The following is a 16,594-nucleotide window of genomic DNA, read 5'->3' as shown; positions in this document are numbered from 1 at the left end:
TCGCTTTCTCGATGGCCTCCTGGACCAGCTGGTCCAGTTCTGCCCGGAGACCAGGGGTAACAATACCCGGCTCGACGGGAGAGGGAGGCTGAGGCAAGGCCGGAGGGACCACCGTAACCGGTGGGATCACGGCCCCCACACCCCGAGAGGGTGAGGGTTTCCTCGGTGCCTACGAACGAGACGTGGAGGGTGTCCGGTCTGATCGCGGCTTCTTAGTCGGTGGCTCGGCTTGAGCGGAGGTCGATGGCTGTGGATCCTCGACAGGCCGAGACTTGTGCCGTCGATGGCGATGCTTTTCTTTCCGATCCCCTCGCCCATCCGGGGAAGGGACGGGAGTCGACGGCCGAGAAGCGATCGATGGCGGACGGTCACCGGAGGGTTGACGGTGATGGTGCAACTTCGACGGTGCCGGTTCCGATGACGTCGATGCTATCGATGGCGTTGGGGTGGGTGCATGGAAGAGGAGCCCCATCTTCTCCATCCTGGCTTTGCGACCTTTGGGTGTCATTAAGGCACATTTGGTGCAAGTCAGGACATCATGCTCACTACCCAAACACATAACACAAACCCTGTGGGGGTCTGTGATTGACATAGTCTGGGTGCAATCCGGACAACGACGGAACCCCGTTGCCATGGCTGTAAGCCAAAATTTAGCCTGGGGATCGGTAAGTGCCAACAGGCCTCGAGGGCCAAAATCGACGGTAGTCGATGGAAAATGGCAAAAAACTTACCGGATTCCGTAAAGATGACAAAAATTTGTCGAAGGGAGACCCCTGAGGGGCAAATTTTCTTAGGAAATTAATTTCCAAATTCCTGTCAAGAACGTGGTAAGAGAGCTCCTTTCACCGCGTGGCAACTGCTGCGCGGAAAAAAGAAGACTGAAGGGAGACCCCTGCTGGCTGCAGGGTCAGTGCCTTGCTGGGCATGCCCAGTAGGGGCCAGTCAAAGTTCTGTTAAACTTTGACAGAAGTTTTCCGTGGTGGGCTCCATCCTCGATGTCACCCATTTGTGAGGACAACCATCCTGCTTGTCCTGTGAGAAAAACTTTTGCACTCCATTACCTCTTATAAAGTGTTTGGGGTACTGGCAGAGTTATGGAACTTGTACTTGGGGTTGGAGCTTGATGATGAGGAATTTTTAGATGGAATTGCTGATTTTTACAAAGTCATCCCTTCAGTTAGGTTACGGGAACAGTATTTACAGGTGATACACAGGTTAATTATCTCTCCTAATAGGGCTTACCAGATGAAACTTGTTTCTTCCCCGAAGTGTCTTAAATGTTCTGAGACCCATGCCTCTTTAAATCATAGGCTTTGGGAGTGCCCTCCAATTTATAGTTTTTGGGAATCTGTACTGAAGTATTTGTCTAAATTGATGGGGTGTACAGTCCCTGTGCATGCCTGTATTGGGGTCTTGGGAATTCTCACCATTGAAGTAAGTTGTAGCATTATGGCTTGCAAACTCCTGATCAAGGGGACGTGTATTACTTGGAAATATATCTTGCATAAGTGGATTGAGAGTGATGTATGGATGTTTGATTTCTGGTTTGCAGAAATGCTAGATCTCTTGATTTTGGACTATCGGTCATGGACTATGATGAAGAGAAGCAGGCAATATGCCTTTCCTAGGATTTGGGAATCATTTATTAAATGACTCCCAGTTGCATGACAGAGAAGGTATATACATGCTATGCCAGTGGGTACCCCCACGTCATCTGCTAGTTGATTGATTCTTGTTCTTCATTTAAAAGTGCTGCCACTGTATTACTTTCTGCAGCTCCTGAATGTACAGAAGGGTGGGTAGGGATCATTAGGGCGGGGATTGTGAGGTTAGGGTTGTTACTTGCTATTATGGTTTGTCATTGTACAGTTTGTTCTTTTCTCTGTTAAAATCTAATAAAGATATTTATACAAGAAGAGGAGACCTTGCAGCAAGGGGGCCCGGAAGAGAGGTAGAGGTCCTGATAAAGTATGTGTTTATGTGTGTGAGAGAGTATGTGGGAGTGGGAGCCTGCATGTGAAAGTGAAAACCTGTGTGTGTGTGTATGGGAGAGGGAACCTTTGTTGCACCCGTCAGCCCCAGACGGCTGCGGCTTCTCTGTCTCACATCTTTTCTGCCTTTCTCCATTGCAGTTGGCAAGATGGCTGCCTCCGCTTCCACACACCGACCGCTCCGGTGTCCCCAGACCAGCAAGGGCGGTTGTGTTCGCCATTTTCCTTCTGGGATCACCTAAGACATGTGCGCGCACACGCGTTGGCCCTCCTTTTACATATGTCATGGCAGGAACCTCGGGGGCGTCCCCACCGCATGACATCACTACCTCCGGGTATTTAAACTCTCAGTTATATTTCAGCTATGAGTTAGCAAGGATTCCTTCCTGAGGATTTTGCTCAGGTTACAGATGCCTTCACTCTGTACGCTTTGGACTACCCAGGTACTCGCTCCTTGGGGACCTTGCTACGTTCCTGTTTTACCCTTCGGGGTCAGCTTGCTCCAGCTAGGTCGCCCTGGTACCCGATCCTCAGGGGCCTTGCCTATTCCTGGGCTTCCGCTCCTTGGAGGACCCTCTCTTCTTCAAATTCATCTCCACAGAGTGAGTACCCCAGCTTTCCAGCTTGTCTCTCTCTCTCACCTTTCTACAGTGTGGATTCACGGCGTACCTCGCCTTGCGGGCCAGTACCGGATCTACCACACAGGCATACCATCTACAGTTTGGATTCACGGCGTACTCCGCTCTGCAGACCACTACCGGATCTACCTTACAGGCCTGTTTCTACAGCGTGTATTCACGGCGTACCCCGCTCTGCGGACCACTACCGGATCTACAACTTATAGGTAAGAGTTCATCTCCGCAGCTCGCACTGCAGAGTATCAGCTAGATCAACTCCTCTGGGACCACCCTCCTCTGTGCAGAGACCCTCTGCCTGCTCCTCGGGTTATTTCCTTCATCGGCAGTATAATAAAGACTCTCTTGACTCCTGTGTGTGTACCATTAGAGCCAGCCTATCGCAGCAAGTCCCCACAGGGCTCTTCCCTGTGGGAGGTTCCATCTCTTGCTACGACCAAGGGCCCACAACACCATCAAATCATAACAACCTGTGTGTGAGAGAGTGTAGCAGTGGGAGCCCGTGTGTATGTATGAGAGCAAGTACGAGTGAGAGCCTGTCTGAGAGAAAGTATGTGTGTAAGAGAGCACCTGTGAGAGAAAACCTGTGTGTGTGTATGAAGAGGGAAGGAATGAATACAAGAGGAGAGAGAAGAAACAGATTGAATAAAAGAGACACTGAGAAAGGAATTAGAAAAAGCAGACAAAGGGAAACAAGAAACTGGAACCAACCAATTAGAAAAATAAGATCAGACAACAAAGGTAAAAAAATATATATATTTTGTCTGGAATATGCTATCTTTGGATTGGGAATTTGCATTTCCTATATATTTGAATTTTTCTTTTTTTCACTATTCCAGTGTTCACAGATTCTCTGGTTTCTCAGGTTTTCTATGTCAGTTTTGTCTGCATGTTTCTGTGTCTAATTTGTGGTCCATTATTCTGTATTAGGTAAGGGTCGACCTGTGTTCTGTGCGTGTGACTGAGGTGCAGTATTTCAGCTAGCTTGTAGTTTCTGGAGGGATTTGTAACAATCCAGCTCTTTGTTTGCCCACTAGATGGTGTATTAGTGTTTTAAGGCCTGGTGAATATTTGCATTGCAGCCTTTTCATAGATATGGTTGCTGCTGCTTTGAGTCTTGAGTTACTTCTGTTGTGGTATGGTATGGCAAGGTTCTTGGTGGGTTTTTTTGGCTTTTTTGTAGAGGGTTTGTTATAGTTCAGAAAGTGTTTGGCAATGGAGGGAGTTTGCTTTGCTGTTACTGAGGTGACACCAGAATTTGAATATATATATTTTTTTATGTCCTAGTTCTGTTCTGCACCCATTCTAATGAGTTTATGAGTATTGCTGTTTTATTGTAGTTATGATATGCTCTGCATTTTGGGAAAGAGGATTCATAAAAGAATACATTGATGTTTGTTTTATTACATGATTAGATCTGATGTTTCTATTAAGTGTTCTTTGTTTACTTTTTACATAATGATGTGCATTTATAAACTGCAATAAATATAAAATAAATACAAATTAATAAGACATTTTTTATATTGGTAAGTGTTTGAAATAATTTAATTAAAATATTTTAAGGTGTCACTCATGATACATGATGGTTGTTGCATAAGAACATAAGAACATAAGAAATTGCCATACTGGGTCAGACCAAGGGTCCATCAAGCCTAGCATCCTGTTTCCAACAGAGGCCAAACCAGGCCACAATAACCTGGCAATTACCCAAACACTAAGAAGAACCCATGCTACCGATGCAATTAATAGCAGTGGCTATTCCCTAAGTAAACTTGATTAATAGCAGTTAATGGACTTCTCTTTCAAGAACTTATCCAAACCTTTTTTGAACCCAGCTACACGAACCGCACTAACCACATCCTCTGGCAACAAATTCCAGAGCTTTATTGTTGAGTGAAAAATAATTTTCTCTAATTAGTCTTAAATGTGCTACTTGCTAACTTCATGGAATGCCCCCTAGTCCTTCTATTATTCGAAAGTGTAAATAACCGAGTCACATCTACTCGTTCAAGACCTCTCATGATGCTATGTAGAAAACCATTGTTAAGTGAATTCAGGGATGGTAACTTTTAAACCAGTGCATGGCCGCACATGTGCATGCATTTGTAGACCAGCACTCGGGGACCTGGCCATTTTTATAACATACATGCATATGTGTGCGCATGTTATAAAATAGGCTGATCGTGCACATATGTGTGTGCAATTTTAAGTGGATGAGTGCCTATGCACGCAAATGCCACTTCTACCGCATAAGTGGAGGGGAATTTAATAGACGCATGCCAACACCATTACCAGTTTTCCTAGTTGTTCCCAGTTCACCCAGGTAAGGGATAGGACTTCCAACCCCCTCCCCCCCCCCCCCCACACACACACACACACACAGGTTAATAGCCTCTCTTCTCCTCCGTTAGCCCTTTACTGCTGATCTACCTAGAATTTTTTGTTTTACAACTTACATGTCATCCATAGCGTAAAGTTTTGTGGCAGGGGACCTCAGCGTGCACATGTGCACGTAAGTATTTACACTCTAAATTCAATGTGAAATCCAGAAATGCCCATGCCCTACCCAGACCACGCTCATTCCCCTTTTTTGGAACTTTTCATTGTGCATGTAGCAGCAAATACGCGTGTACTCAGGCGGCATTTAAAATCTGGCGCATGGCAGCCCGACTTGTCCACATATGTCCTGGTTTTGGTGCACGCCAGGCTTTTAAAATTCACCTTTAAGGCATTATTTAATTGATAAGAATACAACTGAATGCCAGCTGCCCACCCATGTTAACCTTGGGGGGGGGGGTCCCCCTCCCTACAAAATTCTGTTCTGGCTACACCACTGGGCAGCAGGCTCCTGCCGGTGGGGTTACTGCTCATACATTTGAGTTCAACAGAACTGAGGGAAGACTGTCTTTCTGTGCCTCAAGTGACTGTTTTGGCCTTGGCTTGTGGTACTGGGGTGGGGAGTGCAGTGCTGCTGGGCTTAGCCTGGGGGAAGAGGAGGGCATAGGCAGTGGAATGGTGTGAATCACCTGGGACCTGGCCTCACCAAGTTTTCTAGCTGCCAGGTTGCTGAGGCCCAAAACCACTAATGCTGGTACAGAAAAGCTTTTGCCCCATAGGCTGTTCACAACAATCTCTCAGTTAATTTCTTTTTTTGGGGGGTGTATGAATGTGACTTTCTGTAACCTTAAGTATGAATACAAGAAGGATGGAGGGCAGAGGGGGGTGCGAGAGAGGTGCACAAATGCATTGGTCCCCAGGTGCCGGAGACCCTCGCTACGCCACTGCCATGATCTCTCTGATTCCTAGGGATGTGAATCGTTTTTCTAATGAATTGAAATATCGTACGATATTTCTAAATTCGTTAATATATCTGGTAAAAAAAGAAACGATCACTTTTCCCCCAAATTTTCGTAAAAATCGTTTTTCGGGTTAGTGCGTGCTAACTCAAATAGCAAAAAGTAACAAAAAATAACAAAAATAAATGTTTTTTTGTTAGCGCGCGCTAACGGGAGTTAGCGCTCACTAACCCGAAAAACGTTTTTTCACTAAAAAAAAAAAAAAACAGGAATCCGCGGGAAAACGAGATTTTCCCACGGCCAGACAATCCCAAAAGCGGGAACGATTGGGCACCCGATTCACATCCCTACTGATTTCATCCATAAGAGCAGACTGGACACATTGTACCAAATTCTAAAAATCCAAACTGAAACGTTATTTTCTGAAATATTTAACCAGCCAAGAACTATTTACCTGGGTTAGGAGGTGTTTCAAGACATACTTTACAAGTCAGAAAATCATGGGCTTCCCTATAATGCATATTACAATTACTGTTGACCAAAAGGGGTCAACCGGTTAACCTCCTCACTGCCTTTTCTCTCCTTTAGCCATAAGGAAGGGCTGTTTTTCTTCTTCAGGTATACCCATACCAATATTCTCATCCAATGGGCACTAAATTCATTTTCACAAAATTGCATGACAGTACAATAAACTATCACTTTTCCTAGGGCCCAGTCCATGCCTCATAAGGTCTTGGAGTAGATTACCATCCTTTAGTGTTGATTTCTCCAGACATAGCACTACAAAAGACATATTGGGGAAAAACCTCATTATGCCTCACCCCATTCAAGACCACTGTTTCTTCTCCTTCTTGGAACATCCTGCTCTATACCTGTTAGGTAGTTCCTTGGGAGGAGGTCAACACCACTCCATATGCTGGCTACCATCCTCTCAGCTTCCCCAGTACAGTAAGTCTCTCTGAGGGATGTCTAAATATTAGACTTTAATAAGACGCTTGTCAGCACTTTTTCAAACAAAGATATGAATCAGAATTTTATTTAGAACAAATATAAATTTAATATACCATATCTTTGGAAGCACATATGCTAACCTTGCAAGACAGGTAGAGCATCAATGTGTCTTGTAATCTCTGGTACATGCTGTCATTTTATTCTTTCAACTATACATAGAAAATGCTTGTGAGAAAATCCTTCACCAATTTGTCAATGTCATAAACTAAACTTGTCTATCCTGAAAACAATCTCCTCCCACCATAAAAGTTCCTTTATCAACATGGCTTTGATGCATCATGTTTCTTCTGATCTCCTTTTGATCTTCTGTGTTTTGTAAATAGGGGTAGATTTTCAGACGAGCGCGAATAGCCTACTTTTGTTTGCGCTCCAGGCGCAAACAAAAGTACGCTGGATTTTAGTAGATACGCGCGTAGTCGCGCGTATCGGCTAAAATCCTGGATCGGCGCGCGCAAGGCTATCGATTTCGTATAGCCTGCGCGCGCCGAGCCGCGCAGCCTACCCCCGTTCCCTCCTAGGCCGCTCCGAAATCGGAGCGGCCTAGAAGGGAACTTTCCTTTGCCCTCCCCTCACCTTCCCCTCCCTTCCCCTACCTAACCCACCCGCCCGGCCCTGTCTAAACCCCCATCCTACCTTTGTCGGGGGATTTACGCCTCCCTCCGGGAGGCGTAAATCCCCGCGCGCGAGCGGGACTCCTGCGCGCCGGGCCGCGACCTGGGGGCGGGTACGGAGGGCGCGGCCACGCCCCCGGGCCGTAGCCACGCCCCGTACCCGCCCCCAAAACGCTGCCCACACGCCCCCGAAACGCCGCGACGACTGGGCCCGCCCCCGACACGCCCCCGACACGCCCCCCTCCGAGAACCCCGGGACTTACGCGAGTCCCGGGGCTCTGCGCGCGCCGGGAGGCCTATGTAAAATAGGCTTCCCGGCGCGCAGGGCCCTGCTCGCGTAAATCCGCCCGGTTTTGGGCGGATTTACGCGAGCAGGGCTCTGAAAATCCGCCCCATAGATAGTAGGTCTGTGTTCTGAATAGATAGTAGGCCTGAATTCTGTTGCCAATGCCAGACCTTTAATTAAAGCTGTAACCTCCGGGAATCTTCAGTTCACCTGGCTCCTGTCAGTGAGATAGGAATCTGTGAGAAACAAGCTTCTATTTTGGTTTCTGTGAGAACCAAACTTATATTATGGTCCTTGTATGATGATTTAAATATTGCCATCTGGCCTTTAATTATAGGCTTTACAGAGCCTGCAGGTTTCCCAGATCTTCCACATTCTTGAGTCTGAGGTGGTCAGAAGTTCACTTTATCTTAACAGTTTCAGTGTGAATCAGCCGGCTGAGGATTCTAGGACTGGCTGAATGAGCCAAAGTTCTGAACCATCATATCAGGGAGGAGAGAACCTTTTTGTCCATCCATACTGAGTTCCCTAAATCCACACATCAAGAACATTCTAGGGTAGTTCCCCACTGAGTTAACTCACTCACTCCTGCACTTTTCCTTTTCAGCTATATGGTAGTTCCCCTGGGGAAGAAAGAACCTGCTCCTTACCACTCCGGCACTCCTCTGCTCCGGTCCAACCATGAAGAGGGATGGATTTGACTCTATTTTTTCTTGGCCTTAAACTGCTTTCTTTGAAGGGAAGAGCCCCTGGAGGGTCCAAGGGCCTCCCAGCCCACAGGCTGGGTGCTCTAGCTGGTTACATAGCTGGAGGTCCCCAATCCCCATCTTATACTGGAAAGGGTAGAGGAGGGAAAGGCAAAAACCCGCCAAAACCTTTCCCCTTTATACTGCCCAATCTCTAGAATTCACTAATAAGAGAACACCAAACCTTTAAGGGAACATACGCATTCTTTCCCAAAAGGACATTAAACACAATTTGTATCATGATTCATTCTCTTACAACTATTTAATCCATATTTTAACAAGCCAGAAAATGATAAGGGTAGGCGGATCTCCCCCATCCAACATAGGAGAAAAACAAGGTCAACCCTAAGGGGTTGCCACATAAATAATGTCCACACCTCATGCAGATTCTTAATCTTTACAACTGCTCCTTTTAATTTTTTTCTAATTTCATATTCTATCATTGTCTCCTTTTTAAAGTTATATGCTATTGCAGTAGTTTTACTTAATTTAGGTAAGCTCTAAAACCTTGGTTGATGTATGAAATTCTCATGAATAGAAGGTACCTGATAGAGAGGAACTAATATGAAAATTTCCCAGAAGGTTTGATGATGTCAATATATATTTTTGATTTTATGTATTTTGTACTTTTATTAATAATGTATTGAATTTTATTGTAAATCACTTAGGAAAATATTTTTATTAGGCAATTAATAAACGATTTTTCAATAAATAAAATAATATGTCCGCCATCCAGTGATTGTCAAATTTAAGAACATAAGAATGTAAGAAATTGCCATACTGGGTCAGACCAAGGGTCCATCAACCCTAGCATCCTGTTTCCAATAGTGGCCAATCCAGGCTACAAGAACCTGGCAAGTGTTGCGCTGGAGGTGGTCCCTTGGCCTGGTGCAGGATTGGTACGGCCCTCTGGTCGGACCCAGAGAGCGCCTGCCACCAGGAGGCGGAGCACACAAGGAGACAGAGGCTAACTGGAGCTTCACCAATAACAGTCTGGGGTTTCCGCAGGTTGAGTCCTTGGGTACCTAGACCGCCTAGACTTAGGTGGGCCTCTGGTGGTCTCCCGGTGAGGTATCAGAGAGGTGTGCCCACCAAGAGCAAGGGTGCGTGGCTGATGCAGAGTGAGTGGACTAGACCAGAACCGGAAGCTCCGGAGACATCGTGAAGGCAACAGTTCAGAGAGGTCCTCCGGATGAGACAGGCAGCGCCTGCAGGTCCAGGCATGTGGAGGCCGTGGTTGTTATCCAAGTGCATAGGCTTGAAGGTCACTGGGGGCCGGAAGAGAGTGTCCGAGTGAAGCGGAAGGGTCAAAGCCAGAATATCAGTCCAAGAGAGGTCAGCCAAAGCGGGGGTCAATACCAGAGTCAGTCTGTGCGTAGCTGTGGCAAGCGAGGGTCGGTTCCAGGTGGCAGGCAGAGGAATGGTCAGGCAGGCAGTGGTCAGTTCCAGGCAGCAGGCAGAATAATGGTCAGGCAGGCGGTGGTCAGTTCCAGGCAGCAGGCAGAAGAACGGTCAGTCAGGCAGAGGTACAACCTGAGAAGAACACGGGAGAAAGAGACGCTGGAACAGGAGATACTGGAACAAGGAGACACTGGAACACGAAGGCAAACTCACTACACCAACAGTGTCAACCCGATTGCCAAGGCAGGGATCAGGGGTTTGAGCCCTGCCTTATATATGGAAGGCTGATGACATCATCGGGGCTCGCCTCCCGAAGGTTTCCCGCGCTGGGCCCTTTAAGTATTGTGAGGTCGCCCGCGCGCGCGCGCCTAGGAACGGGGCCGAGCTGGCTGAGGACATGGAGCCCCAATTTGAGCTCCGCTGTGAGGCCTATAGAGACGGGGACGCTGAGGGAGGCCACAGTGAGCGACAGGGACGCCGGAGGTTAGCGGCAGTGGGTAAACCTGCGCTAGTGGACGGTAATGCCAGGTGAGCAGGCCCGGTTGCGGCACCCACGCGGCCAGGACGCACAACAGCAAGTACCCAAACACTAAGTAGATCCCACGCTACTGATACCAGTAATAGCAGTGGCTATTCCCTAAGTCAACTTGATTAATAGCAGTTAATGGACTTCTCCAAGAACTTATCCAAAACTTTTTTAAACCCAGCTACACTAACCAAATCCTCTGGCAACAAATTCCAGAGCTTGATAACATTATTATCATTATTTTTTATTTTATTTTATTTCTATTCTGTCGTTCTGTAGTAATCACGACAGGTCACAGAATTAACATTCGTAGATTTAAAAAAAAAAAAAAAATACAGTTACTAAGCAGCCCCACCACAATAACCTCTTGCACCAGGTTGTGTGTTCCATTGAGGACTAGATATAAAATAGTTGCCCCTCTCATTGCTTCTAGGACCAGCAGCTTTATAAAACAGTTATTTTTTACATCTAGGAGTAAATATGCAGCCACTGAGCAGCTAGCTAGTTAAGGGAGTTATTTTCTAAAGCATTATCGCGTGCATTAGGGCCCTAACACACGCGATAAGGCCATATTGCATGCGAAAAGGGCCCTTTCACATGCGATATCATGCAAATTAGGGGGAGGGGAGGAGTCGAGGTGGGGAGGGGAGGAGTCAGGGCAGGGAGGGGGCGGAGTCGGCTGTGCTTTGCTGCCGGCGATAATGTTACTAATATTATCGTCGGCAGTAGCTCACCAAATAGCACCACCTTTCTCGGTGGCGCTATTCGATGCGAAAGCCGTCAGTCGGCACACCGTCGTGGTGCGAAGGCTGTGGGCTTTCGCAGGCCTGCCCCCCCCTTCGCCCCCCATTTTTGCAGGACTCATCATTTTGCGAAGAATGATGAATCCTGGCCTAAGTTAGCAGATACAAATATCTGGCTAACTTAACCAGGATATTCAGCAGTGCAGCTGTGCCAGATTAGTTTGCTGGATATGTGGTATCCGACTAACTTTAGATCTGACCTATGGCACGTCTAGAGTTAGCTGGTTAACTCCGCTCCTCCCCAGAATGCCTACCTCCTGCCCCAAGAACGCCCTCGATTTACCCGGCTAAATTCTAACAGGATAATTTATTATCCGGCTAGATTTTAGCTGGATAAGCCTTTTAAATATGTGGCTACATCATTTAGCCATCTAAATGGCTTTTGAAGATGTACCCTCTAGAAACAAATTCTCTAGAATGTCTCTTAGTTCTGAGCTTCTCATGGTCTCCCTTTTAGATTCTTTTAAACTTGGCATGGATAGTGGTTACAGTTATGTGCTGATTTCCTTATATATTTCAGCAGTGTTTGACACTATTGATCATAATATTGTCCTGTTTCATTTGCAAGAATGTGGCATCTGCAGTGTGGTTCTCGGCTGGTTTACTTTTTTTTACCATCAGCAGCAGAGCTGGCTGGAACAGAGGCCCAACAGGAACTTCACCAATACCAGCCCCTCGTTCCCCTTAGGTTGAGCACTCGGGAGCCGGGGCCAGCTGGACATAGGCATGGGCCTTTGCGAAGAGAAGATTCCGTCACTGAAGAGCTCGATGGCCAGCAGGGAGAAAACAAAATCAGTCCATGCAGAGGTTGGGGCAGGCAGCAGACAGCAGAGATGAAAGCAGGCCGAGAGCAGGGCAGGCAGAAGACAACGTGGTCAAGAAGCAGTCCAAGATCAAGCCAGGAATCCAAATGTAGACGACCCGAGAATCCGAACCGAGATCAAGCCGAGAAGTCAATCCAGGAACAAGGGCAGGCAGAACAGCAGGAGACACAGAAAATGAATGAGGATCACAGGACAGGAACGCAGGAACTCCAAAGACACAAGGAGGAACAGGAACACAAAGACAAGGCACCGGAATGGAGTTAGGAACAGGAACTAGGAACAGCAAGGTAAACAGCTACTCTGAATAGTTCACCCTATTGCCAAGGCATCTAAGGCAGGGCAGAGCAGGCCTTATATAGCAGAAGACCTGTGATGTCATCCAGAGGTGCCGCCGCGATGGTTTTCCTGCCGTGGGCCTTTTAAACGTACCCAAGCCATGTGCACTTAGGAATGCCCGCTCAGCTGACTGGCGTCCCTAGCACATCGTGTCAGGCTTGTGTGGCAGTCGGCTGCATTCTCGCTAGCCGCAGCATCGGTGGACCCCCTTGGCCTGGTCTTGAGGTAAGAGTGGTGCAACTGGCCAAACGCAACAACTGAGCCCCACCCACTGGGCAAATCCACTGATAAGCTTTGGTATTGGCCACTAGACAAGTACGCAAACCTCGCACTGCCCACAACATCATTGTAGCCTCTTTAACCTCCTGGTCCATTTTAAACCTTGGTATATTCAAAATAATAAAATCACTACCAAACTTAATATGCTGAGCCTGCAAGCCTGTTCGTTCAGCCCCCACGCTCACTCTGGCCACTAATTCGCTGACTCAAAAGGCCCCAAAAAATGTGAGTACAAAAGCCAAACGAAACAAATGACATTCAAAATCCAAAACGCAAATCGAGGACAAAGCATCCCATAAATTCAACAAAATATCATGAGTTATCGGCAACTACCCATCTGCCACCTTAACAGTACCTCTGGACCATCCCAGCAATAAATGACGCACCACAAATCGCCCCAAAGGGAAACCCCAAGCATGGGCCCACATAAAAAAGGAAAATCTAAGAATCTGCTTTGAAACAGCTGCCCTAGATACTCCTTCCCCCTTAACTTTCTTAATATACTGCAATAGGAAAACATTCGGGACTGGTGCTCACTGCCAGCCAAGAGAAGCAAGAAAAGACACAATCTTATTAGCTCCTTTTACATATCCCGCCCATGTGGACAGGGCTAAGGATGCTTGCAGCAGTTTTCATGCCTCTGGGAACCAAACTTCCATAGGAAAAATGGCACCACAGCTCCACACTGGTCTGCTTCAGGAGCAAGCTTCCGGAACTCGATCTACTTTAAATGAGAAGAGACTCTGCTAAAACATTAGCCACAACAAGTACATGATGAGCTCAAGCATAACATTCAGGATCATGCAGCAGACAACAAACTCTCGCAAAAGGTCAGACACCATCACACACTTCACAGATCTCCTGTTGATGATCTCAACCACTCCTGGGTTGTCATACCAAAATAAACCACCTTCTTGTCATGCAACCTAGGGCCCCACAAATACAATGCAACTACTATCTGAAATAACTCCAAGAAGGTGATATTCCTAGTGGATCTGCATCTGTAAATAGCTCTAGATCATGGTTGAACAAAGCACTCGGCTGCCACAAGGATACCCCATTGAACTCCACCAAGAACCAATCCCAAACAACCAAATCCTCCTGGATCCGCCAAGTGACCTGAATTCAATGATTCCCCTTCTTCACACCTGATATGGCCACTGACAATCTTCAGAAAAACATTCTGCCCATGGTAATAACCTGATAGGCAAAGTTTAAATTTCCAAGTAAGGATTGCATTTGTTGCAGTCCTTTTTTTGCAAAACAGACCCCTCCCTACAATTCCCTCATCTTAAGCACCTTATCCATAGGCAAATGAGACAGCATTTTAACAGAATCTAACTCAATTCCAAAAAATACCAAGCATTTACAGGGACCCTTCGTCTTTTCTTCCACAATTGGTATCCCGAAAACTGAAGCAACCCTCCTGAAACAATGCATAATCTCCAAACATGTGCTCGAATCCTTTTGCCCCACAAAGAGAAAGTCATGCAGATATTGCACAATATTTAATGTTCCTGATTCTTGTTCAACCACCCAGTGTACAAAGGTCTAAACATCTCAAAATAAGCGCACGCAATAGAACAACCCATCGGTATACACTTATAGTAGCACCCCCAAATCAAAATCCCAACAAAGGAAAGCAGTCTGGATGAATTGACAACAGCCAAAAAGCAGACTCGAATTCCACCTTGGCCATTAGAGACCCCCAACCACAACCACAACCACACACTGCCAATTTAAAAGTCGCATAGTGCATGGTAGAGATGTGAATCGGAACCGGAATCGGTTCGGATTCCGGTTTCGATTAACATGTGGGTTTTTTCATTGGGCCCGATCGCGGTTTTGTTTATCGGCTGCGCCCGAGCCGATAAACAAAAAACCCACCCCGACCCTTTAAAACTAATCCCTTTGCTTCCCCCACCCTCCCAACACCCCCCCCCCCAAAACATTTTACAGGTACCTGGTGGTCCAGTGGGGGTCCCGGGAGCGATCTCCCGCTCTCGGGCCGTCGGCAGCCACCCAATCAAAATGGCGCCGATGGCCCTTTGCCCTTACCATGTGACAGGGTATCCGTGGATGGCCCGCGCCATTTTTAAAGATGGCGCCGGCCATCCAGTGCTCCTGCCATGTGACAGGGGCCAGCCAATGGCACGGATACCCTGTCACATGGTAAGGGCAAAGGGCCATCGGCGCCATTTTGATTAGTGGCAGCCGACGGCCCGAGAGCGGGAGATCGCTCCCGGGACCCCCACTGGACCACCAGGTACCTGTAAAATGTTTTTGGGGGGGTCGGGAGGGTGGGGGAAGCAAAGGGATTAGTTTTAAAGGGTCGGGGTGGGTTTAGGGGTTATTTTTGTGTGCCGTTTTTCCCGCCCTCCCCCAAAACGATAAGAGAACCCCCACGATCAATATCGTGGGGTTTTCCTATCGTTTTGGGGGAGCCCCCGATTTCTGACGATTTTGAAAATATCGACAATATTTTCAATCATCCGAAGCCCGATTCACATCCCTAGTGCATGGTACATAAATCCCGAATGCCCATCAGGAAAGGACAAATTATAGATCAACCTGAATTTGCCTGGCTCCTTCTTGGGAACCACCGCCAGAGGGGATAAAATTATCTCTAGAAAAGGAGGCTCCACAAAAGGCCTAGCAAGTCTACCTAACTCCATCTCAACCTGCAATTTCATCCATACCACACCAACCAATTTATGCACAGATGGATAATTTTCACCACCACCCAGCCCCCTGGGTCCCACATAAGGAATTCTAAAACCTAAAGAAAACCATTGAACAAAATGAGCGCCACATCAGCCTTGGGATACATCTGCAACCATGGAAGCAATGCATTGACCGTAATGGGAGTGGGAGCCCTCTCGAGCAATTTATTTTGCAGTCCCACCAGCCGAGGGCTCTCCTGAAGTATCTCCACCTGCCCCCCTTTGGACACTTAGGGGTAGATTTTCAAAAAACGCGAATAGGCGTACTTTTGCTGGCACATCAGGCGCAAGCAAAAGTACGCTGGATTTTAGTAGATATGCGCGGAGCCGCGCGTATCCACTAAAATCCTGGATCGGCGCGCGCAAGGCTATGAATTCTGTATAGCCGGCGCGCGCCGAGCCGTGCAGCCTACCCCCGTTCCCTCCAAGGCCGCTCCGAAATCGGAGCGGCCTTGGAGGGAATCTTCTAACGCCCTCCCCTCACCTTCCCCTCCCTTCCTCTACCTAACCCACCCGCCCGGCCCTGTCTACACCCCCCCCTTACCTTTCTCCGGGGATTTACGCCTCCCGGAGGGAGAAGTAAATCCCCGCGCGCCAGCGGGCCTCCTGTGCGCCGGGCCGCGACCTGGGGGCGGGTACGGAGGGCGTGGCCACGCCCCCGGACCGCCCCGGGCCGTAGCCACGCCCCCGTACCCGCCTCCCAAACGCTGCCGACATGCCCCCGAAATGCCGCGACGACCGGGCCCGCCCCCCGACATGCCCCCGACACGCCTCCCTCGGAGAACCCCGGGACTTACGCGAGTCCCGGGGCTCTGCGCGCGCCGGTAGGCCTATGTAAAATAGGCTCACTGGCGCGCAGGGCCCTGCTCGCCTAAATCCGCCCGGTTTTGGGCGGATTTAGGCGAGCAGGGCTCTGAAAATCCGCCCCTTAGTGGCTAGATGATTGGCCAGCAATTCGAGCACAAATGCATGAACTTGCAATCTGGGAAGTCGCAAACTGATCTGTTATATCAAGCAACAGACATCAAGCAATCCTGAACTATTTCTTGCTGCGCCACCAAGTGCGGCTCCCCCATGAAAGAACCTGACCCACCAGCAATCCCCCAAACGCCCACTCCAGATGCAC

The 16,594-nt window shown here is 47.9% G+C and overlaps 1 protein-coding gene across 1 annotated transcript in view; it reads right to left on the bottom strand.

The window, feature by feature from the left end:
* Positions 1–16,594, bottom strand: part of LOC115094189 — a 158,151-nt gene that overhangs the window by 124,330 nt on the left and 17,227 nt on the right. The gene's annotated exons all lie outside the window — the stretch shown is intronic.

The sequence above is a fragment of the Rhinatrema bivittatum genome, chromosome 6, assembly GCF_901001135.1.
Source record: "Rhinatrema bivittatum chromosome 6, aRhiBiv1.1, whole genome shotgun sequence".
In the NCBI taxonomy this organism is placed as follows: Eukaryota; Metazoa; Chordata; class Amphibia; order Gymnophiona; family Rhinatrematidae; genus Rhinatrema; species Rhinatrema bivittatum.
This window is presented reverse-complemented; position numbering and strand designations above follow the sequence as displayed.